Source organism: Coregonus lavaretus, assembly GCF_964263955.1.
Source record: "Coregonus lavaretus genome assembly, chromosome: 20".
Taxonomy (NCBI): Eukaryota; Metazoa; Chordata; class Actinopteri; order Salmoniformes; family Salmonidae; genus Coregonus; species Coregonus lavaretus.
Window position 1 is genome coordinate 25,588,398 of NC_140007.1, and position 19,517 is coordinate 25,607,914.

General features: G+C 44.9%; 1 protein-coding gene across 1 annotated transcript in view; it reads right to left on the reverse strand.

The window, feature by feature from the left end:
• Window positions 1-19,285, reverse strand: part of LOC311148232 (guanine nucleotide-binding protein G(I)/G(S)/G(T) subunit beta-1) — a 47,288-nt gene extending 28,003 nt beyond the window's left edge. The window contains exon 1 of the mRNA XM_084185127.1: window positions 18,896-19,285. The gene's annotated coding sequence lies outside the window, so the exon portion shown is untranslated. The remainder of the gene's footprint in view (window positions 1-18,895) is intronic.
• Between the last annotated feature and the right edge of the window lie 232 nt (window positions 19,286-19,517).

The following is a 19,517-nucleotide window of genomic DNA, read 5'->3' on the forward strand; positions in this document are numbered from 1 at the left end:
GATGGACACTTCGCATGAGGCTCTGACAAACGGCCATTGATTTTATCAACTTGCATATTTCAGCCATGATGACATAATGATGACTTCCCTGACTATCAATCTACCCACCTAATCTAACGGTACTGTCAGCCACATTGGCGTGAAATTGGGGCCATGTATTAAGACCCCCTTCCCAGCTGCCCCAACCCTGCCCTGAATTATGCGGCGTTACTCCTTCCTGCCTGGCTGATCTTACAGTCTTCACACCGTCAAATCACTATTCCCTGGGCGCTATTTACCTCGTGACCAGAATTGCTCCTTTCTAAAAGCGAGAGGAGTAGTGGACAGATCTTCCCTCCATGTTACACAGTGAGACAGTCTGCATGTCAGTACTTCAGCCATTGATTCTGTGTATGTCAGCACACTGCCTCTACACCAGGAAGTGCAGCGTGGAGCCTCTGAACGGGCGTTTCCTCTCAAAGGGTGTTTCCTTTGCTGCTCGTCGCTCTCTCTCTCCCTCTGTCGAAACACCCAGCGGAAGTGGCGACATCGCATCCACCCAAAACAATATTTTTCAATCGCCCTCTCCCTTTGGGTCATACACCAGACAGGTGACTAAAATACTATTTGACCGGTCTGCAAGCAAAAGCAAAACTTTAGTGTTTGACCATGGCCAGATGCTCTGTCCATGTTCTGTTGTGTGCCACAGCCCTGGGCCACCAAGGCTACTGCCTACCTAAGCAGCAGGAGGTGTTGTGGGTGGTGAGCTCAGCTGAGGCTGCTGCAGCAAAGGTAGATGGACACAGTGGTCCTCTGTCAGATTATTCCACATTTAGCCTATTCCATACTCAATCAAATCATTCAACACTTACTCAATACTAGCTCAAAGTGTGACCTGACATGATCATCACAGTAAGTACGGTAGAAAAGATTTGACATGGGCCCTCAGATCCTCAAAAAGTTATGCAGCTGCACAATTGAGAGTCTCTTGACTGGCTGCGTCACCTCTTGGTATGGCAACTACTTGGCATCTGACTGCAAGGCGCTACAGAAGGTAGTGCGTACAGCCAAGTAAATCACCGGGGCTGAGCTCCCTGCCATCCAGGACCTCTATACCAGGCGGTGTCAGAGGAAGGCCCTAAAATGTGTCAAAGACTCCAGCCACCCAAGTCATACACTTCTCTCTGCTACCGAACGGCAAGTGGTAACGATGCACCAAATCTGGAACCAACAGGACCATGAACAGCTTCTACCCCCAAGCCATAAGACTGCCCAATAGTTAACCAAATAGCTATATAGACTATCTGCATTAACCCCCTTTTGCACCAACTATTTTGACTCATCACATACACTGCTGCTTATTATGTATCCTGTTGTCTAGTCACTCTACGCCTACCTACAGTACTTTCGGAAAGTATTCAGACCCCTTGACTTTCTCCACGTTGTTACGTTACAGCCAATCTACACACAATACCCCATAATGACAAAGCGAAAATAGGTTTTAGATTTTTTGCAAATTTAGAAATGAAAAACAGAAATAACTTCTTTACATAAGTATTCAGACCCTTTGCTATGATACCCGAAATTGAGCTCAGGTGCATCCTGTTTCGATTAATCATCCTTCAGATGTTTCTACAACTTGGAGTCCACCTGTGGTAAATTCAATTGATTATACATGATTTGGAAAGGCACACACACCTGTCTATATAAGGTCCCACAGTTGACAGTGCATGTCTGAGCAAAAACCAAGCCATGAGGTCGGAGACATTGTCCGTAGAGCTCCGAGACAGGATTGTGTCAAGGCACAGATCTGGGGAAGGGTCCCAAAACATTTCTGCAGCACTGAAGGTCCCCAAGAACATTCTTAAATGGAAGAGGTCTGGAACCACCAAGACTCTTCCTAGAGTTGGCCGCCCGGCCAAACTGAGCAACCGGGGGAGAAGTGCCTTGGTCAGGGAGGTGACCAAGAGCCTGATGGTCACTCTGACAGAGTTCTAGAGTTCCTCTGTGGAGATGGGAGAACCTTCCAGAATGACAACCATCTCTGCAGCACTCCCTTCAATCAGGCCTTTATGGTAGAGTGGCCAGACGGAAGGCACATGACAGCCCGCTTGAAGTTTGACAAAAGGCACATAAAGACTCTCAGACCATGAGAAGCAAGATTCTCTGGTCTGATGAAACCAAGATTGAACTCTTTGGCCTGAATGCCAAGCATCACGTCTGGAGGAAACCTGGCACCATCCCTACGGTGAAGCATGGTGGTGCAAGCATCATGCTATGGCGATGTTTTTCAGCAGCAGGGACTGGGAGACTAGTCAGGATCGAGGCAAAGATGAACGGAGCTAAGTACAGAGAGATCCTTGATGAAAACCTGCTCCAGAGCGCTCAGAACCTCAGACTGGGGAAAAGGTTCACCTTCCAACAGGACAACGACCCTAAGCACACAGCCAAGACAACGCAGGAGTGGCTTCTCTGAATGTCCTTGAGTGGCCCAGCCAGAGCCCGGACTTGAACACGATCGAACATTTCTGGAGAGACCTGAAAATAGCTGTGCAGCAACACTCCCCATCTAACCTGACAGAGCTTGAGAGGATCTGCAGAGAAGAATGGGAGAAACTCCCCAAATACAGGTGTGCCAAGCTTGTAGCGTCATACCAAAGAAGACTTGAGGCTGTAATCGCTGCCAAAGGAGCTTCAACAAAGTACTGAATACTTATGTAATTGTAATATTTCAGGTTCTTATTTTTAATACATTTGCAAAATATTCTAAAAACCTGTTTTTGCTTTGTCATTATGGGGTATTATGTATATGGATAAGGGGGAAAAAAAACAATTTAACACATTTTAGAATAAGGCTGTAATGTTACAAAATGTAGAAAAAGTCAAGGGGTCTGAAAACTTTCCGAATGCACTGTATATTTGCATATCTACCTCAAATACCTGGTACCCCTGCACCGACTCGGTACCCTGTGTATATAGCCAAGTTATCGTTACTCATTGTGTATTCATTCCTTGTGTAATTATTTCTCTCTGCATTGTTGGGAATGGCCCTTAAGTAAGCATTTCACTGTTAGGCTACACCTGTTGTTGACAAAGTATGTGACAAATACAAATTGAAGTCCTTTTTCTATTGAACTACCAGACTGAAGGAGTACCAGATATGTACCAATGTCTTATTAGCATACAAACCACAAATTCAAAGCCATTCAAATCAAATAGGCTAGTTTATGAATAGCGGGAGGAGAGAATCTGAGTAATATGGGGAACACCCTTGAGCAAATCTCAATAAAAATAGCTGTCTCATGAAAACAACACCTTCCTAGCCTGTTTGTCCAACATTATAGTTCTTAACCTAGATTACAGTATATAACATTTTGAAACAATCTGTGGTTAACTGGTCTCCCTAAACTAGCTACATGAGAAACCACATTCTTCCTTTATTCCACTAGCCTACTTCCTTAAACCCCTGGCTACTTGGACAGTACCGAGCACAAAAAGTCAAGAGTCAAAAGGAAACCTAACACATTCCGGGTGGACATCAGTATTTCGTGAGGACAGGGAACTGAGAATATGGAGGAACCGCCAAAGAAAAGCTACCGCTCTTCTCCATACTGTAGCACAAACCTGAACTGGGCTTCCCTACTCACCATTCCCCACTGGTTTGCCTCTCAAATGGAGTTCCAGGTTGCTGTGATGTGAATACCCCCCCCCCCCACCAGTTCTCCCCTTTAGTCTCCACCTCTCCTCCAGCACTGAGATAATCCCACCCCTTCTACTGACTCACTTTAAGGAGCATGGATGAACCCTTCTCCCAGCTCCACACCCCCCCACACACACACCTTATTGGGGTATATGGAGTGGCGTTCCAAAGGCCTGCCCCGTCACTGGGATGAAGGCCTACTGGGTGCAGAGTGGACGGGCAGCTGGACAGCGCGTGCGTGGCCAGTGTCTGAACAGGGGGCTAAGTGCTGTGAGGAAGTCTTGCATGTGAAGGGAGCTGAAACACAAGGTCAAAAAAGGTCCAGGACAAGGGGGCTGATGGGGAAAGGCAGGAATCACTCCCAGCCGTTTCTTAAAAGCCCCGGCCACATTCACTCAAGCACAGCACTCGCTCCGGCTCTCAGGCCCTCTCTTTGCCAAATGGAGTCCAGCAGTAGCATTAAGGAAAAAAGAGTGAGCGAGCACTAGAGAAAGTGTTTCCACACGCTCATGGAGTAGCCAGCCAAATCGCAACTCAGTAATCAACACTGAACACATTTCTTAGCACTTTCACAGTGTTAGTTTCATCTGCTGTTGTACAATATGATGTAAAGCACAGTAAACTTAATTTTGACTGCAATGGGCCTTTAAAGAATCCTGTAAGCTTCCAATTTCAAATTAAGAGGCATTTTCTCAGCTATCTGCAGGTATGATTGAAGAATGAAGCAGGTGTTAAACATGGGCTTTGCTACACAGAAAGCAGCAGTTGACTACTCCATAGTCAACACTTTGATTAAATCAGTAGACCTATATCAATATCTTTGACCTATATCAATACCATATAAGTATTATATTTCAAGCTTAACATCCTTATAATTTATCGCCCTCCAGGTTCCCTTGGAGAGTTTATCAATGAGCTTGACGCCTTGATAAGTTCCTTTCCTGAGGATGGCTCACCCCTCACAGTTCTGGGTGACTTTAACCTCCCTACGTCTACGTTTGACGCATTTCTCTCTGCCTCCTTCTTTCCACTCCTCTTTTGACCTCACCCTCTCACCGTCCCCCCCTACTCACAAGGCAGGCAATATGCTTGACCTCATCTTTACGAGATGCTGTTCTTCTACTAATCTCACTGCAACTCCCCTCCATGTCTCCGACCACTACTTTGTATCCTTTTCTCTCTCGCTCTCCTCCAACACTACTCACTCTGCCCCTACTCAGATGGTAATGCGCCGTCGCAACCTTCGATCTCTCTCTCCCGCTACTCTCTCCTCTTCCATCCTATAATCTCTTCCCTCTGCTCAATCCTTCTCCCTCCAATCTCCTGATTCTGCCTCCTCAACCCTCCTCTCCTCCCTTTCTGCATCCTTTGACTCTCTATGTCCCCTATCCTCCCGGCCGGCTCGGTCCTCTCCTCCTGCTCCGTGGCTTGACGACTCATTGCGAGCTCACAGAACAGGGCTCCGGGCAGCTGAGCGGATATGGAGGAAAACTAGACTCCCTGCGGACCTGGCATCTTTTCACTCCCTCCTCTCTACATTTTCTTCATCTGTTTCTGCTGCTAAAGCCACTTTCTACCACTCTAAATTCCAAGCATATGCCTCTAACCCTAGGAAGCTCTTTGCTACCTTATCCTCCCTGCTGAATCCCCCTCCTCCTCCCCCTCCCTCATCCCTCTCTGTGGATGACTTCGTCAACCATTTTGAAAAGAAGGTTGACGACATCCGATCCTCGTTTGTTAAGTCAAATGACACTGCTGGTCCTGCTCACACCCTATGCTTTGACTTCTTTCTCCCCTCTCTCTCCAGATGAAATCTTGCGACTTGTGACGGCCGGCCGCCCAACAACCTGCCCGCTTGACCCTATCTCCTCCTCTCTTCTCCAGACCATTTCCGGAGACCTTCTCCCTTACCTCACCTCGCTCATCAACTCATCCTTGACCGCTGGCTACGTCCCTTCCGTTTTCAAGAGAGCGAGAGTTGCACCCCTTCTCAAAAAACCTACACTCGATCCATCCGATGTCAACAACTACAGACCAGTATCCCTTCTTTCTATTCTCTCCAAAACTCTTGAGCGTGCCGTCTTTAGCCAACTCTTGCTATCTCTCTCAGAATGACCTTCTTGATCTAAACCAGTCAGGTTTCAAGACTGGTCATTCAACTGAGACTGCTCTTCTCTGTGTCACAGAGGCTCTCCGCACTGCTAAAGCTAACTCTCTCCTCTGCTCTTGTCCTTCTAGACCTGTCTGCTGCCTTTGATACTGTGAACCATCAGATCCTCCTCTCCACCCTCTCCGATTTGGGCATCTCCGGCGCGGCTCACTCTTGGATTGCGTCCTACCTGACAGGTCGCTCCTACCAAGTGGCATGGCGAGAATCTGTCTCCGCACCACGTTCTCTCACCACTGGTGTCCCCCAGGGCTCAGTTCTAGGCCCTCTCCTATTCTCACTATACACCAAGTCACTTGGCTCTGTCATATCCTCACATGGCCTCTCCTATCATTGCTCCGCAGACGACACAACTAATCTTCTCCTTTCCCCCCTTCTGATAACCAGGTGGCGAATCGCATCTCTCCATGTCTGGCAGATATATCAGTGTGGATGACGGATCACCACCTCAAGCTGAACTTCGGCAAGACAGAGCTGCTCTTCCTCCCGGGGAAGGACTGCCCGTTCCATGATCTCGCCATCACGGTTGACAACTCCATTGTGTCCTCCTCCCAGAGTGCAAAAAGCCTTGGCGTGACTCTGGACAACACCCTGTCGTTCTCCACTAACATCAAGGCGGTGACCCGATGATCATGTAGGTTCATGCTCTACAACATTCGGAGAGTACGACCCTGCCTTACACAGGAAGCGGCACAGGTCCTAATCCAGGCACTTGTCATCTCCCATCTAGATTACTGCAACTCGCTGTTGGCTGGGCTCCCTGCCTGTGCCATTAAACCCCTACAACTCATCCAGAATGCCGCAGCCCGTCTGGTGTTCAACCTTCCCAAGTTCTCTCACGTCACCCCGCTCCTCCGCACACTCCACTGGCATCCAGTTGAAGCTCGCATCTGCTACAAGACCATGGTGCTTGCCTACGGAGCTGTGAGGGGAACGGCACCTCCGTACCTTCAGGCTCTGATCAGTCCCTACACCCAAACGAGGGCATTGCGTTCATCCACCTCTGGCCTGCTGGCCCCACTACCTCTGCGGAAGCACAGTTCCCACTCAGCCCAGTCAAAACTGTTCGCTGCTCTGGCACCCCAATGGTGGAACAAGCTCCCTCACGACACCAGAGTCACTCACCACCTTCCGGAGACACTTGAAACCCCACCTCTTTAAGGAATACCTGGGATAGGATAAAGTAATCCTTCTACCCCCCCCCAAAAAAAAAAATACATTGTAAAGTAGTTATCCCACTGGCTACAAGGTGAATGCACCAATTTGTAAGTCGCTCTGGATAAGAGCGTCTGCTAAATGACGTAAATGTAAAACACTTCAATCTGTTTTATTTTCTTTGGACCAGAGTGAGGCTCTCTCCACTAGCCTACCCATTGTTCCTGCAGTGATGAGGATTCACCATCTTCATCGAATGTTTTCATAATTTATATGCAGATAAATTGCCAAAAAGCCTACCAGTAAGCAAATTTGGGCGCCAAATGAACAGCTCTCTTACTGATGCAATTAGGAAGGCTAGTGACAAGTCAGTCACTCACTTTAACATCATTGTCTGGAAAGTCCAGATGGCCTTCATATAGAAAATACAAACGAGATCTTTAGTTTACTTGTCCCGATGCGATACCATGGACATATAACTACATTGTGTGACTTATAAATGGCAAGGATATATGAGATCGACTTTATTCAGTCAGTTCCACACCTTTTATAAACTAGTCAAGCTTGCTGTTCGTCAATCAAAGCACAGTAAATAGCCTCTACGCCACCACTCCGTGGCTGCATATGAAACACGCCAGGGTCCAACGTTAACTTGTATTCTCACTGGCCCGCATGGGCCAGTTGGCTGAAAATCTACTGGCCCGAACAGAATTTCTACTGGCCCAGACATCGTGTAGTTCTTAAATGCATTTGGGTCATGCAGAGCCTATAGGTTGGCATGCTTTCGCTCTATATTCCGCTATTAATAGGCTACATTTGGTTATTATATGTATTAAAAAGCTGTGTAATATAATTTAGCAATGCAAGTCATTACTCTATTCTTTAGAATTTCATTGTATAAATTGCATTCATTTTTGTTTCTCAAGTATGTCATTGAAAATATTTGGAAATAGGACGATGCCCCTTTAAGAAATATTCCAAAAGAGATACGACATGGCTACAGTAGGCTAGCCAAGACAAATGCTAGGTGTATTTTTGTAGCTTTCTATTTGCAGACGATCAACAGTAGCCAGCATATTGCTGGTATGTTCACTATTGAAGGTTTACTTTTGTAAATCACTTTCCCTAAAATAAATACAAATAGCATAGCATTTACGCGTGTAGTTTCCAATGGTAGACTGCGACAGAGCAGGTAAATGTTGAACTGGAATGCCAAAATGCGCTGAAAAGTTACAAGATCCACTGGCCCAACACAGGTTTTTAGTGGCCCCAAACCAGCGGGCCATCGTTAATGTCAGACCCTGCACGCTAAAGAAAATAAATGAATGTGCCAGAAAACAATAGGCTAAGTGGATTTTGACTCATAGTTACCACATTATATGGGACGTGCCAATTCATGCCCTGTCCCTCTGTGTAAAGAAATTAGACTGCAACCACAGCGTACGCACCAAGGTACCGAGAGGCGGGACAGACAGCAGACTGTCAAACCAGCAGTGTTTCCCTGTCATCCCTCACTTTGTGACTGACATGCGCCTGTCCTATCAATAGATCGCTAGAAGATGCGTATCGTTCATTCTAGCAGGAGGGGGCTCGGCATACTTTTTTCTGACTAGCTAAAGTTGCCTAGTTAAATTAAGTGGAAAAAGTACCCCGCTGAAAATGAGTCTAATCTGCTGTATAGCCGACAGCCGGTGCTAGTGGAAAACACTGGAGAGAGAGAGAGATAGAACGCGAGAGAGTGCGCGCAAAAGACAGCAAGTGCGAGAGCGAGCGTTTATGGTAGAACACACAAATTCAATCAGACAGCCAGACACTGCCATGACTGGGAGGGGCCACTGCCCGCTATTCACCATGATCCCAGACGGAGCCGTACACAACCCGGAATATGGCACGCACACACTACAGCATGGACATACACTACAGTATAGACATTGGCATGCTTTCACACGAGGCAGCCTCTTATAACCATGCCCATTTTACACTGTGGGACTGGACTGGGGAATAGAGAGTACCTGACTACAACTGGCCCATGTCAGAGGAATGGGTGAACACCAAAACATATAGGAAAGTATCAATGAAGTGAAATGAGTACCCACTAGCCTACTTTCCCCACCATCGAAAATAGAGCAAAGCAGACTTGGATCCAAAATCCTGGGGCCAGAATACATAACATGAAACGCTTTTTATTGGGATAGGTTTCCTCTGATCTGGTAGTTCCCTGTATAAAACCATATATTCAGACTTGCAGCAGTGTTTTTATTGTTTGTCAGTCTTGCTGAGTGAGCCTCTGCAATATCTACTAGGCATATGTTACAGTATCAGTACTCCTACCACTAATGGCAAATGAAATGTATTTGTGACTGTTTGGCCCAAATATAACAATTTTGCTTATTCACTTATTTCATTGACCTAGAGACTCTTTATGCTGTTCCGTCAGAGCTGACTAGACATACAATTGAGAACATGACATTAAAGATGGTCACACACACACAATACTTGAGCTTGTGTACACGTTGACAAAAAGGCCCAACACAGAAGTATCCTTTCAACGTATTATTATTATTATGACGCAAGTCCCATTGAAGTCAGGACCTCAGGGATGATGGGAATAGAGGGGATTGGTTGGCCATCATAAAAGGCCCCACTCTCAGAGGACACTAGAATCAGGACTCCATATACTGTATATTCTGTCTACACAAAAGCATTTCCACCTCAGCAGCTACACACCCAGGGGCTACATGCATATGGCAACTTACTTAAGTCCCTTGCTTTTCCTTGACAACTGGGACGACGACCCCCACTACGGTTAGAAATGTGGCTTCGGTAAACAAGAACCCTCTGCTGTCGAACCACAGGGCTAACTTCAGAACGGATGTGGGGAAGAAACACGCTGGTGCAATTCAATTAAAGGATTCATTAAATGGAGCACTACACTTAAATCCATGGCCACGCAGGCCCAACATACGACAGCACACATACTGTACATTTAGGTACACTTTTCTTACATGCATAGAAAAAATTGCCATCATCTGAGTCAGTTAACTAGGAGGTTTGTGTTATTTCCATTACGCCTAACTTTTAAAATACTGATGGCTTTTGAAATTGTATAAGCTATGTAGCATAAATTGCAAAGGCAATGGGGTACAATGATGTTCAATTATCAATGCTAAACTCTTCTCCATAAAAACAATGTGCATTGCAATTCTGTCGATTCCTTTCAATGTAAAGAAAGACTGTACTGAAAATATGGTATTTGGGTGAATTGTCCTTTAAAATGGTCCCATTTCTGTAAAGACGGATGCACGTGGGTGATTAGTGCTTTCTGTGGCGATCGTCTGATGATAGATATTAGACATCACATTGATTGGAAGTTTCACTGATTGATTCATGAAACATTCCATGATGCTTCAAGCTCGTAGGAGGAAGGTAAGCTGGGCTGGGTGGAAATGGCAGGTGTGTCCTGTGCTGTACAGGTGTCCAGACTAACAGCCAGAATAAACAGCAAAAACATTACCTAACTCCCACAAGCGTGGCATAACCGCAGAGGGGTATCTTATTTTTTCTAATTTCTCTCAGGTGGCCATACTTGTATACAACCACAATATTGAGATGAATACACAGATAACTATGACCACATCACTATCAGGCCTTCCAGTCATAGTAAAGTGGAGCTTTCTGAACTTTACCACCACAAACCGAACAGTCATTACGAGAAACATAGCTGTTGGCAGGTGAGGGGTTACGGACACTCCCCTCTAGCACCTAAATTCCTAGGCACCCCTTCACTCAGCAGCCTGGTAGGCCCACCTTCTGCCTCCCCCATCCTCGCAGCAGCATCCCCGAGCACGAGGCTTGAGCCAAACAGGTTCCACAGGATAGCGCCCATGCTGGCAGACTTACTCCAAATGCCACAGCATTTTTTTCATTTGTGCTTGTGACATTTGCACAACTAGCTTTTTCATTGCAGAAAAAAATGAAGGCACATAAAAAACAAGAGTCAAGCTTGCCCAAAGCATGGCTTTGTTTAAAAAACAAAATACACTCCTTTAATATATTTACCCCCCCCCCCCCCCGCTCTCTCTCCCCGATTCCAAAAAGAGAGGAACAAGTGTGAAGAGTCACATGACAGCCAGCCAGTCCTTTTTACTCTGGCGACTCACTTTTTCTGACGTATAAAAACTCACTCACTGCCTTCCTGTTAGAGAGAGTTCTGGTTTGGTCACATTTTCCCGCGGGCAGTCAAATCTATGGGGCTGAATGTAAATAGAAAGCAATAGGCTTTTATTCAATTAAGCTGAGACATGAGGTTCCCCATGCAAAGTGGGGAACCACTAACAGTCCTGTCACCACTCACTTTGACTATTCAAAACAGTGGGGCACTCAGCCGTGCAGATGAAGCCAGAGCCACACAGTGCGGACCTTCATTCAAACTAGCTGGTGAGCAGAATGGTTACATTTACATTTTACATTTTAGTCATTTAGCAGACGCTCTTATCCAGAGCGACTTACAGGAGCAATTAGGGTGAAGTGCCTTGCTCAAGGGCACATCGGCAGATTTTTCACCTAGTCAGCTCGGGATTAGAACCAGCGACCTTTCGGTTACTGGCACAACGCTCTTAACCACTAAGCTACCTGCCGCCCCGCTCTCCTGGTTACAGCTAACCGAAACTATGTGGCTTGTATTTACTTGGCGTTATCCCACACACTGGGACAACTAACAATGGAACAGAGGAGATGTATTGACAAAGGACATGTTTGTCCTCAGGTAAAACACAGAAAAGAAATGCAGATTATGAAGCCGACAGCTAACAAACCACACACACCTGGGATGCCCAGAATAACCAAGGTGTCCATCTCTCGGCACACCTCCCACAACTGGCCTTGTCATACAGCTGAGAGCGAGCGAGGGGAAAGGGGAGGTGGGGGAACAGAGACAGAGAAGGGGGGGGGGGGGGGGGGGGCAGCAGAGAAGAGTGGCCAGTCACATGCAGCCAATACTTAAAATAACCCAGTGGTGGTGAAGATGTGCTTGTTTGTGTTCAAATATACTTCGACCTCAGGGGGTCAGGCCCAGGCTTCAACACCCCACCCTTCCCTCAGCCCAGAGAGAGCAGAACAGGCTGGGTTGGCCAGCGCTCTAGTGCACAGTCACTATTCAACTGGCACCTGGGTTTAAAACTAAAAAAGTAGGCCTGCATCGGAAATAGCAGAGCCCCGTGGAAGGGCAGTGCTGCTGTGGCTGCCATGTCGTGACCCTTCGGGGGAATAGCAGGAGGAAGGAGTGAGTGTAGCAGAGTGGATGGTGCTTGAGAGAGAATCGATGGCATAGAATCTCAGAATCGTCAGCACCGGTGGAAACAGGTCAGATTTGATAAAACAGGACCGACGGCTCACCTTTGAACCCTAAAGTAAAGACGAGCTGTCAGACTGCTCTACAGGTGAGGTTGAGGAAGAGGTAGGGCCACAAGCAAAGAAAAGGAACTTGTCTGGGAAATCTATTGGAATGACTTGGTTCCGACTGTACAGCCGTTGAAGCAAGGGAGCCAATATTAGCAGCCAAACAGCTGCTGCCTGCCCTGGGTGATCTGATCCGACCATGTGATAAAATGGAGTAAGGAACATGGAGGACAGACACACAACAGGAGAGAATAGTCTAGTCTGACAGGAAACTTTTGCTCATGACCAATGTGTTCCTCTTACAGAGGGATGTTAATTCCGGTTAGTGTTTCTCACCCCCAAGTACTGGGCTGCCAAGTTAAATATTGCCCCAGTAAGAACATTCTTAATGTGAACAAATCATACCAAGATTTGTATGGTTTTCCTTTTAACTTGATCAGTGTCATCATTATTAGAATTAGAAAAAATTTCACAATGTGGAAATTTGTACAAAAGTGCTGCAGTGCAATATAGCTACAGTGAGGGAAAAAAGTTTTTGATCCCCTGCTGATTTTGTATGTTGCCCACTGACAAAGACATGATCAGTCTAGAATTTTAATGGTAGGTTTATTTGAACAGTGAGACAGAATAATAAAAAAATCCAGAAAAACGCATGTCAAAAATGTTATAAATTGATTTGCATTTTAATGAGGGCAATAAGTATTTGACCCCCTCTCAATCAGAAAGATTTCTGGCTCCCAGGTGTCTTTTATACAGGTAACGAGCTGAGATTAGGAGCACACTCTTAAAGGGAGTGCTCCTAAACTCAGTTTGTCACCTGTATAAAAGACACCTGTCCACAGAAGCAATCAATCAATCAGATTCCAAACTCTCCACCATGGCCAAGACCAAAGAGCTCTCCAAGGATGTCAGGGACAAGATTGTAGACCTACACAAGGCTGGAATGGGCTACAAGACCATCGCCAAGCAGCTTGGTGAGAAGATGACAACAGTTGGTGCGATTATTCGCAAATGGAAGAAACACAAAATAACTGTCAATCTCCCTCGGCCTGGGGCTCCATGCAAGATCTCACCTCGTGGAGTTGCAATGATCACGAGAACGGTGAGGAATCAGCCCAGAACTACACAGGAGGATCTTGTCAATGATCTCAATGCAGCTGGGACCATAGTCACCAAGAAAACAATTCGTAACACACTTCACCGTGAAGGACTGAAATCCTGCAGCGCCCGCAAGGCCCCCCTGCTCAAGAAAGCACATATACAGGCCCGTCTGAAGTTTGCCAATGAACATCTGAATGATTCAGAGGAGATCTGGGTGAAAGTATTGGGGTCAGATGAGACCAAAATCGAGCTCTTTGGCATCAACTCAACTCGCCGTGTTTGGAGGAGGAGGAATGCTGCCTATGACCCCAAGAACACAAACCCCACCGTCAAACATGGAGGTGGAAACATTATGCTTTGGGGGTGTTTTTCTGCTAAGGGGACAGGACAACTTCACCGCATCAAAGGGACGATGGATGTGGCCATGTACCGTCAAATCTTGGGTGAGAACCTCCTTCCCTCAGCCAGGGCATTGAAAATGGGTCGTGGATGGGTATTCCAGCATGACAATGACCCAAAACACACGGCCAAGGCAACAAAGGAGTGGCTCAAGAAGAAGCACATTAAGGTCCTGGAGTGGCCTAGCCAGTCTCCAGACCTTAATCCCATAGAAAATCTGTGGAGGGAGCTGAAGGTTCGAGTTGCCAAACGTCAGGCTCGAAACCTTAATGACTTGGAGAAGATCTGCAAAGAGGAGTGGGACAAAATCCCTCCTGAGATGTGTGCAAACCTGGTGCCCAACTACAAGAAACGTCTGACCTCTGTGATTGCCAACAAGGATTTTTCCACCAAGTACTAAGTCATGTTTTGCAGAGGGGTCAAATACTTATTTCCCTCATTAAAATGCAAATCAATTTATAACATTTTTGACATGCGTTTTTCTGGATTTTTTTGTTGTTATTCTGTCACTCACTGTTCAAATAAACCTACCATTAAAATTATAGACTGATCATGTCTTTGTCAGTGGGCAAACGTACAAAATCAGCAGGGGATCAAATACTTTTTTCCCCTCACTGTATATGAAGCAGAATATCGTAAATAAACACGTCTATGGTAAAACAATAGGGATGGAATTGCCAGGACCTCACCATACTTAGGTGCCGATACAATATGAATTGTGATTTTATATTTATCACGATTCTATAAGAATTGCGATTTTATTGCGATTCAATGTTCCAAACATATTGCTCACTATATGTCTGCTGCAAAGGGACAAGAGAGAAAACGATTGAGTAAAGATTTTTGATCAGTCATGGAAATAAAAGTGCTGAAAACACATTGGCTCACCATTTTAAAAAGATGGAGAACAAGCTATTGAAGGAAAAATTATGGCGTTTTGGCACAGGTACAAAATAATATCCTCATATGTAACTGTATTGATTTTCTCCCCATCACTAGTCAGAAACTAACCAACAATTCACTGATAGATGATCCCATCTAGTCTGGCCTTGGCAGCCCCAGTCATGATAACAGGGCGGGACTGCCATTGTGATAGTAAGAAATTCCATATGGCTAAAAGCAGGATCACAGGAAAAGAGGAAAATCAGCACTATCATTGACCAAAACCCGTAATCCTAAAAGCTGAAATCCACAGACAGTAAGATTTTAATCCCTTTCATACCCAGCGCTCACATAAAAATCCAGTGGGATGAAAATCTGTTTAAAACAAAACAAATATCCCCCCATGGTTCACAAAGGGCAGATAATTCAGCTCATCCCCTGGTAGAGATGATGCTCATCCCAGTGTCATGTCATCTCTCAGTCTAAGGTGAACAAGACAAGCCAGGGGGGAAAATGTCACTCAGACACATTCTGAGTTCGCTTCTGCTTTTGAGTCCTGATTGTCAAGGCAAACATTAGTATGACAGTCATCTGAAGTGTCAACTCTACTAGTCTGATAGACACTGACTGAAGTCTCCATGTGAGGCACTATATGTATAGATGTGCTCCATGTTCACCCTCCTGGTTCCTGCCAGATGTCAACATGAGGCAGTGGATCATGTAAGGTTACAGCGGGGGTCGCAGTCGTACAAAATGAAATGTGCACATTTAGTATTTTTGACAACGGCTTACTTGAGACCAACACTGAGAAGGGGGACGTAGTGTGTAGATGTGTGCAAAGCATCTCCTGATGTTCTACTGCAGGAGTGTGGTGTTCTGACCTGTAAGCAACTATGAGATGAGAGCTGAGATCAGAGAGCCTGGAGGCCTGAATACTATAGTCACTGATTAGACTCAATCACACTTCCATGATGAGAGAAACCACAGTGGAGCTCAGAATTCTGTGAGTAAGACTGAGAAATTAGGTGGGACTAAATCTAAGTCACATTTTTACATTTACATTTTAGTCATTTAGCAGACACTCTTATCCAGAGTGACTTATAGTTAGTGCATTCATCTTAAGAAAGCAAGATGGGACAACCACATATCACAGGCATAGAAAGTACAATTCTCCTCAATAAGGTAGCTATCAGTAGAGTCTGAGCTGGGGGGGGGGGTCACTCACTCTCCTGGCACAGACATAGAAGTGAATACATATTAGAGGACCCAAACGCTTCAGTCTGCTTTATGGCCGGTACCCTGTAGGTATAGGCAGGGGGGAGAATTCACGGCACACTTAACCAGCATGGCTACCACAGCATTCTGCAGCAATACTTCATCCCATCTGGTTTGCGCTTAGTGAGACTATCATTTGTTTTTCAACAGGACAATGACCCAACACACCTCCAGGCTGTGTAAGGGCTATTTGACCAAGAAGGAGCGTGATGGAGTGCTGCATCAGATTACCTGGCCTTCACAATCACCCGACCTCAACCCAATTGATATGGTTTGGGATGAGTTGAACCGCAGATTGAAGGAAAAGCAGCCAACAAGTGCACAGCATATGTAGCAACTCCTTCAAGACTGTTGGAAAAGCATTCCAGGTGAAGCTGGTTGAGAGAATGCCAAGAGTGTGCAAAGCTGTCATCAAGGCAAAGGGTGGCTACTTTGAAGAATCTAAAATATATTTTGATTTGTTTAGCACTTTTGGTTACTACATGATTCCATATGTGTTATTTCATAGTTTTGATGTCTTCACTATTATTCTACAATGTAGAAAATAGTAAAAATAAAGAACAACCTTTGAATGAGTAGGTGTGTCCAAGCTTTTGACTGGTACTGTATATATTCACACACACACTCGTTAATACTGTACATCAAAATGAAACGTACAGTTATATTGGAACAATCCTGACTCAAAAACGTAGTGTTTAAACATTAAATAAATCTCATTCATATGAAGAACAGTTAAGTCGAGAGCGCTATTACATATTTGTACAGGTACACAGAATATTCCTTAATGTAGAAGCTCACTGGCTAATATTCAAGATGTCCTACACCCCACACTATAAACACCGGGTTCACTTTAATATCATTTGAATCACTTATACATAAATTATGAAGTGGTATATTTACTAACAAACTCTGTATATTAAGAAACATTCCCAATATATATTATGGTAAGCCTGAATACAGCCGATGCTGGGCTGCTGTCTTTCAGTCTGAGTAAAAAAGCGGTGTGGAAAAAGGCTTTGAACGCCATCTTGTTCGTTGCAGCTGCCTGGGCCCTGAATACAGGAACCCATTCATTCATGGAGGGGGGAGGACTAAGGGCTAGCAAAATGAATTCATCTTTGTGAAGCAGCAATTACAAATAGCCCATTTGAAAGACGGAAAATGTTTAACGTGACAAAGATATCACGGACCATCACAAATAACTACAGGGGGAAACCGAAACTACAGCCGTCCTATATTGTCTTTCAAAACGTAACAAATCTGCGATTTTTCATTCACCCAGAGTTCGATAATGGCAACAATGTTCCTACTCATTCTGCGACAATGTCTGGTTCAATAGAACTGAAAGCCCCGCGCGTTAAAATGTTTGCATATGAATTCCCCTCCCTACATTTTATTTTCATTTCTACCTATAAACTAACAAGATTAGCTGTTTCCTAATTTTAAATGAACGTTACTATTTTCCTCTAGTCTACTTCCATGAAATATTCACACTGGTGCGGCATTACTATTTAGGTGTAACCACTTGTACACCAGCTAATAGACATGGCCAGGGTGAACAGATTTTCGAAATCCAATTAACGTAAGTTTACTATCTCTCTATATCATTAAATGTTGATGCTCAAATTAAGACCAATCAAATGCACCGTACACGAATAAAGTAGCAAGCTGGCTAACTAGACTACTGCCTACTAGCAACACTTTCTAAATAACTAACGTTAGCCAACTAGGCGATAGTGTTAGGCTGAACACATCCGAAACCGAATGTCCCAGCAGCAACTAGCTACATCTTGGTTGGCTACTCTTGGCAGGCAAACACCTAACCAGCAAACGTAGGCTGTAACGATATGGCTTTATATGGCGTCTATGTCAGGTATGGACTACGAAAAAGTGGGGATCGTGGTTGCTAGCTAGCTGTCGGCTCCAGTGTTGGTGAACTAGACATTTGTAGTCTCACTATTACCACTTACGTGCTACACTTGTATTAAGTTAAAACACAAATCCTCTACGGAATAACCTTGTCACTTAATCCTTGCAAAAATACAAAATCATATCAAAACGTTACGCATCAGCATCTCTGCCACTTGGTACAGTAGTATTTAATTAGCATTTAAGATAACTGGCTATTGCTAATTTACTAGTTAGCTACGGTAAATAGCTAACTTTAGCCATCTAAGGACTATGTCGCTCAACCAACACATTCATCTTTTAAAAATCAAATTTACAGTAGACTGTATCCACTCACACCATTTCATTAGTTAGTTACAGTACGTTTGCTGTTTTGCTAGTTAGATGAGTGATAGGCAGTGCAACTCAGAAAATCAGATGCTGACAGTAATTACGTATCGTTAACTAGCTAGCTAGTTGTCGATCTTAGCAACTAGTACTAGCTGCCACTAGTTATGAGGTTTACATTCAGCTACTAGTAAGGTAGCTAACGTTAGTTAGCCTGCTAGCCCACTCAATGTACAGTATTGCAAAACATCTAAAGTTAAACCCCAGCCACGGTAAATAACTAACCCGCACCAGAATGTTTAAAACGTTTGCATAAAGTTACTGTTATTATATACTGTGAGTAGCTACGACCACAACTCAAAGTAGTTCAACATCGAATCATTTAAAGTGAGTGTATTGTCGATTAACATTATCAACTAGTTACCTACCCCCACCCCCGTCGCAGTAAGGGCATTAGATTCAACCAGCGACTCACTCAAACCAATTTAGCTAACCCCTTTCGCCTGGCTTCCTAGCTAGTTAGCCATCTTAAACCAATGTTAGCTAGCTAAGTTACATCTTTAGACAAATAAGTTGTAAAGCCTCCGTCCCAAATCATAACTTACCCGTTTTCAGTCGAGGGTATCCGTTGTTTATATCGCATTGACTGGAAACAGCGAAGTCGACTCCTCTCCACCTACTAGTACACAGACTAGAGCTAGCAAGCTATCGAGGAGCGGCACTCCCCGAACCCAGCTTTCGATCCGCCAAGGGGGAGTCACACCCGCACAAAAATGAAGCAATGTTTACCCTACCAAATGCTTTGTGGAACAACAATGCGTTTGAGTCTAGGGACGGTCTTCTAACTCAAAACAGCCTCTTTCCAATCTTCTATCCTTCTTGTCTTTCCCACCGTCGTTCCCCTATTCACTACTTCTTCACACCAGTAATATATCAAACTCTTCCTACCGCCATCAAACAGCAGCGATGGGCGCGGTAACCCTGCTCTCAGCTCTGGGAAACCCCACGTTACGGCTGCGTCATAACGCACGGCAAAGGGTAGTGGTTTATTTAAAAAATCTGGGTCCTGATCATTTGGCTGGTTTGCTACAAATGTAGCTAGCCAAATAGAAAACCAAAATATTGGCTTTTTATGTGATTTTAGTTTGTACTCCCATGAATGGGTGTTAATATTAAAGGGATTATTCACCCAAATTACAAATGGACATATTGGTGTCCTTACCCTGT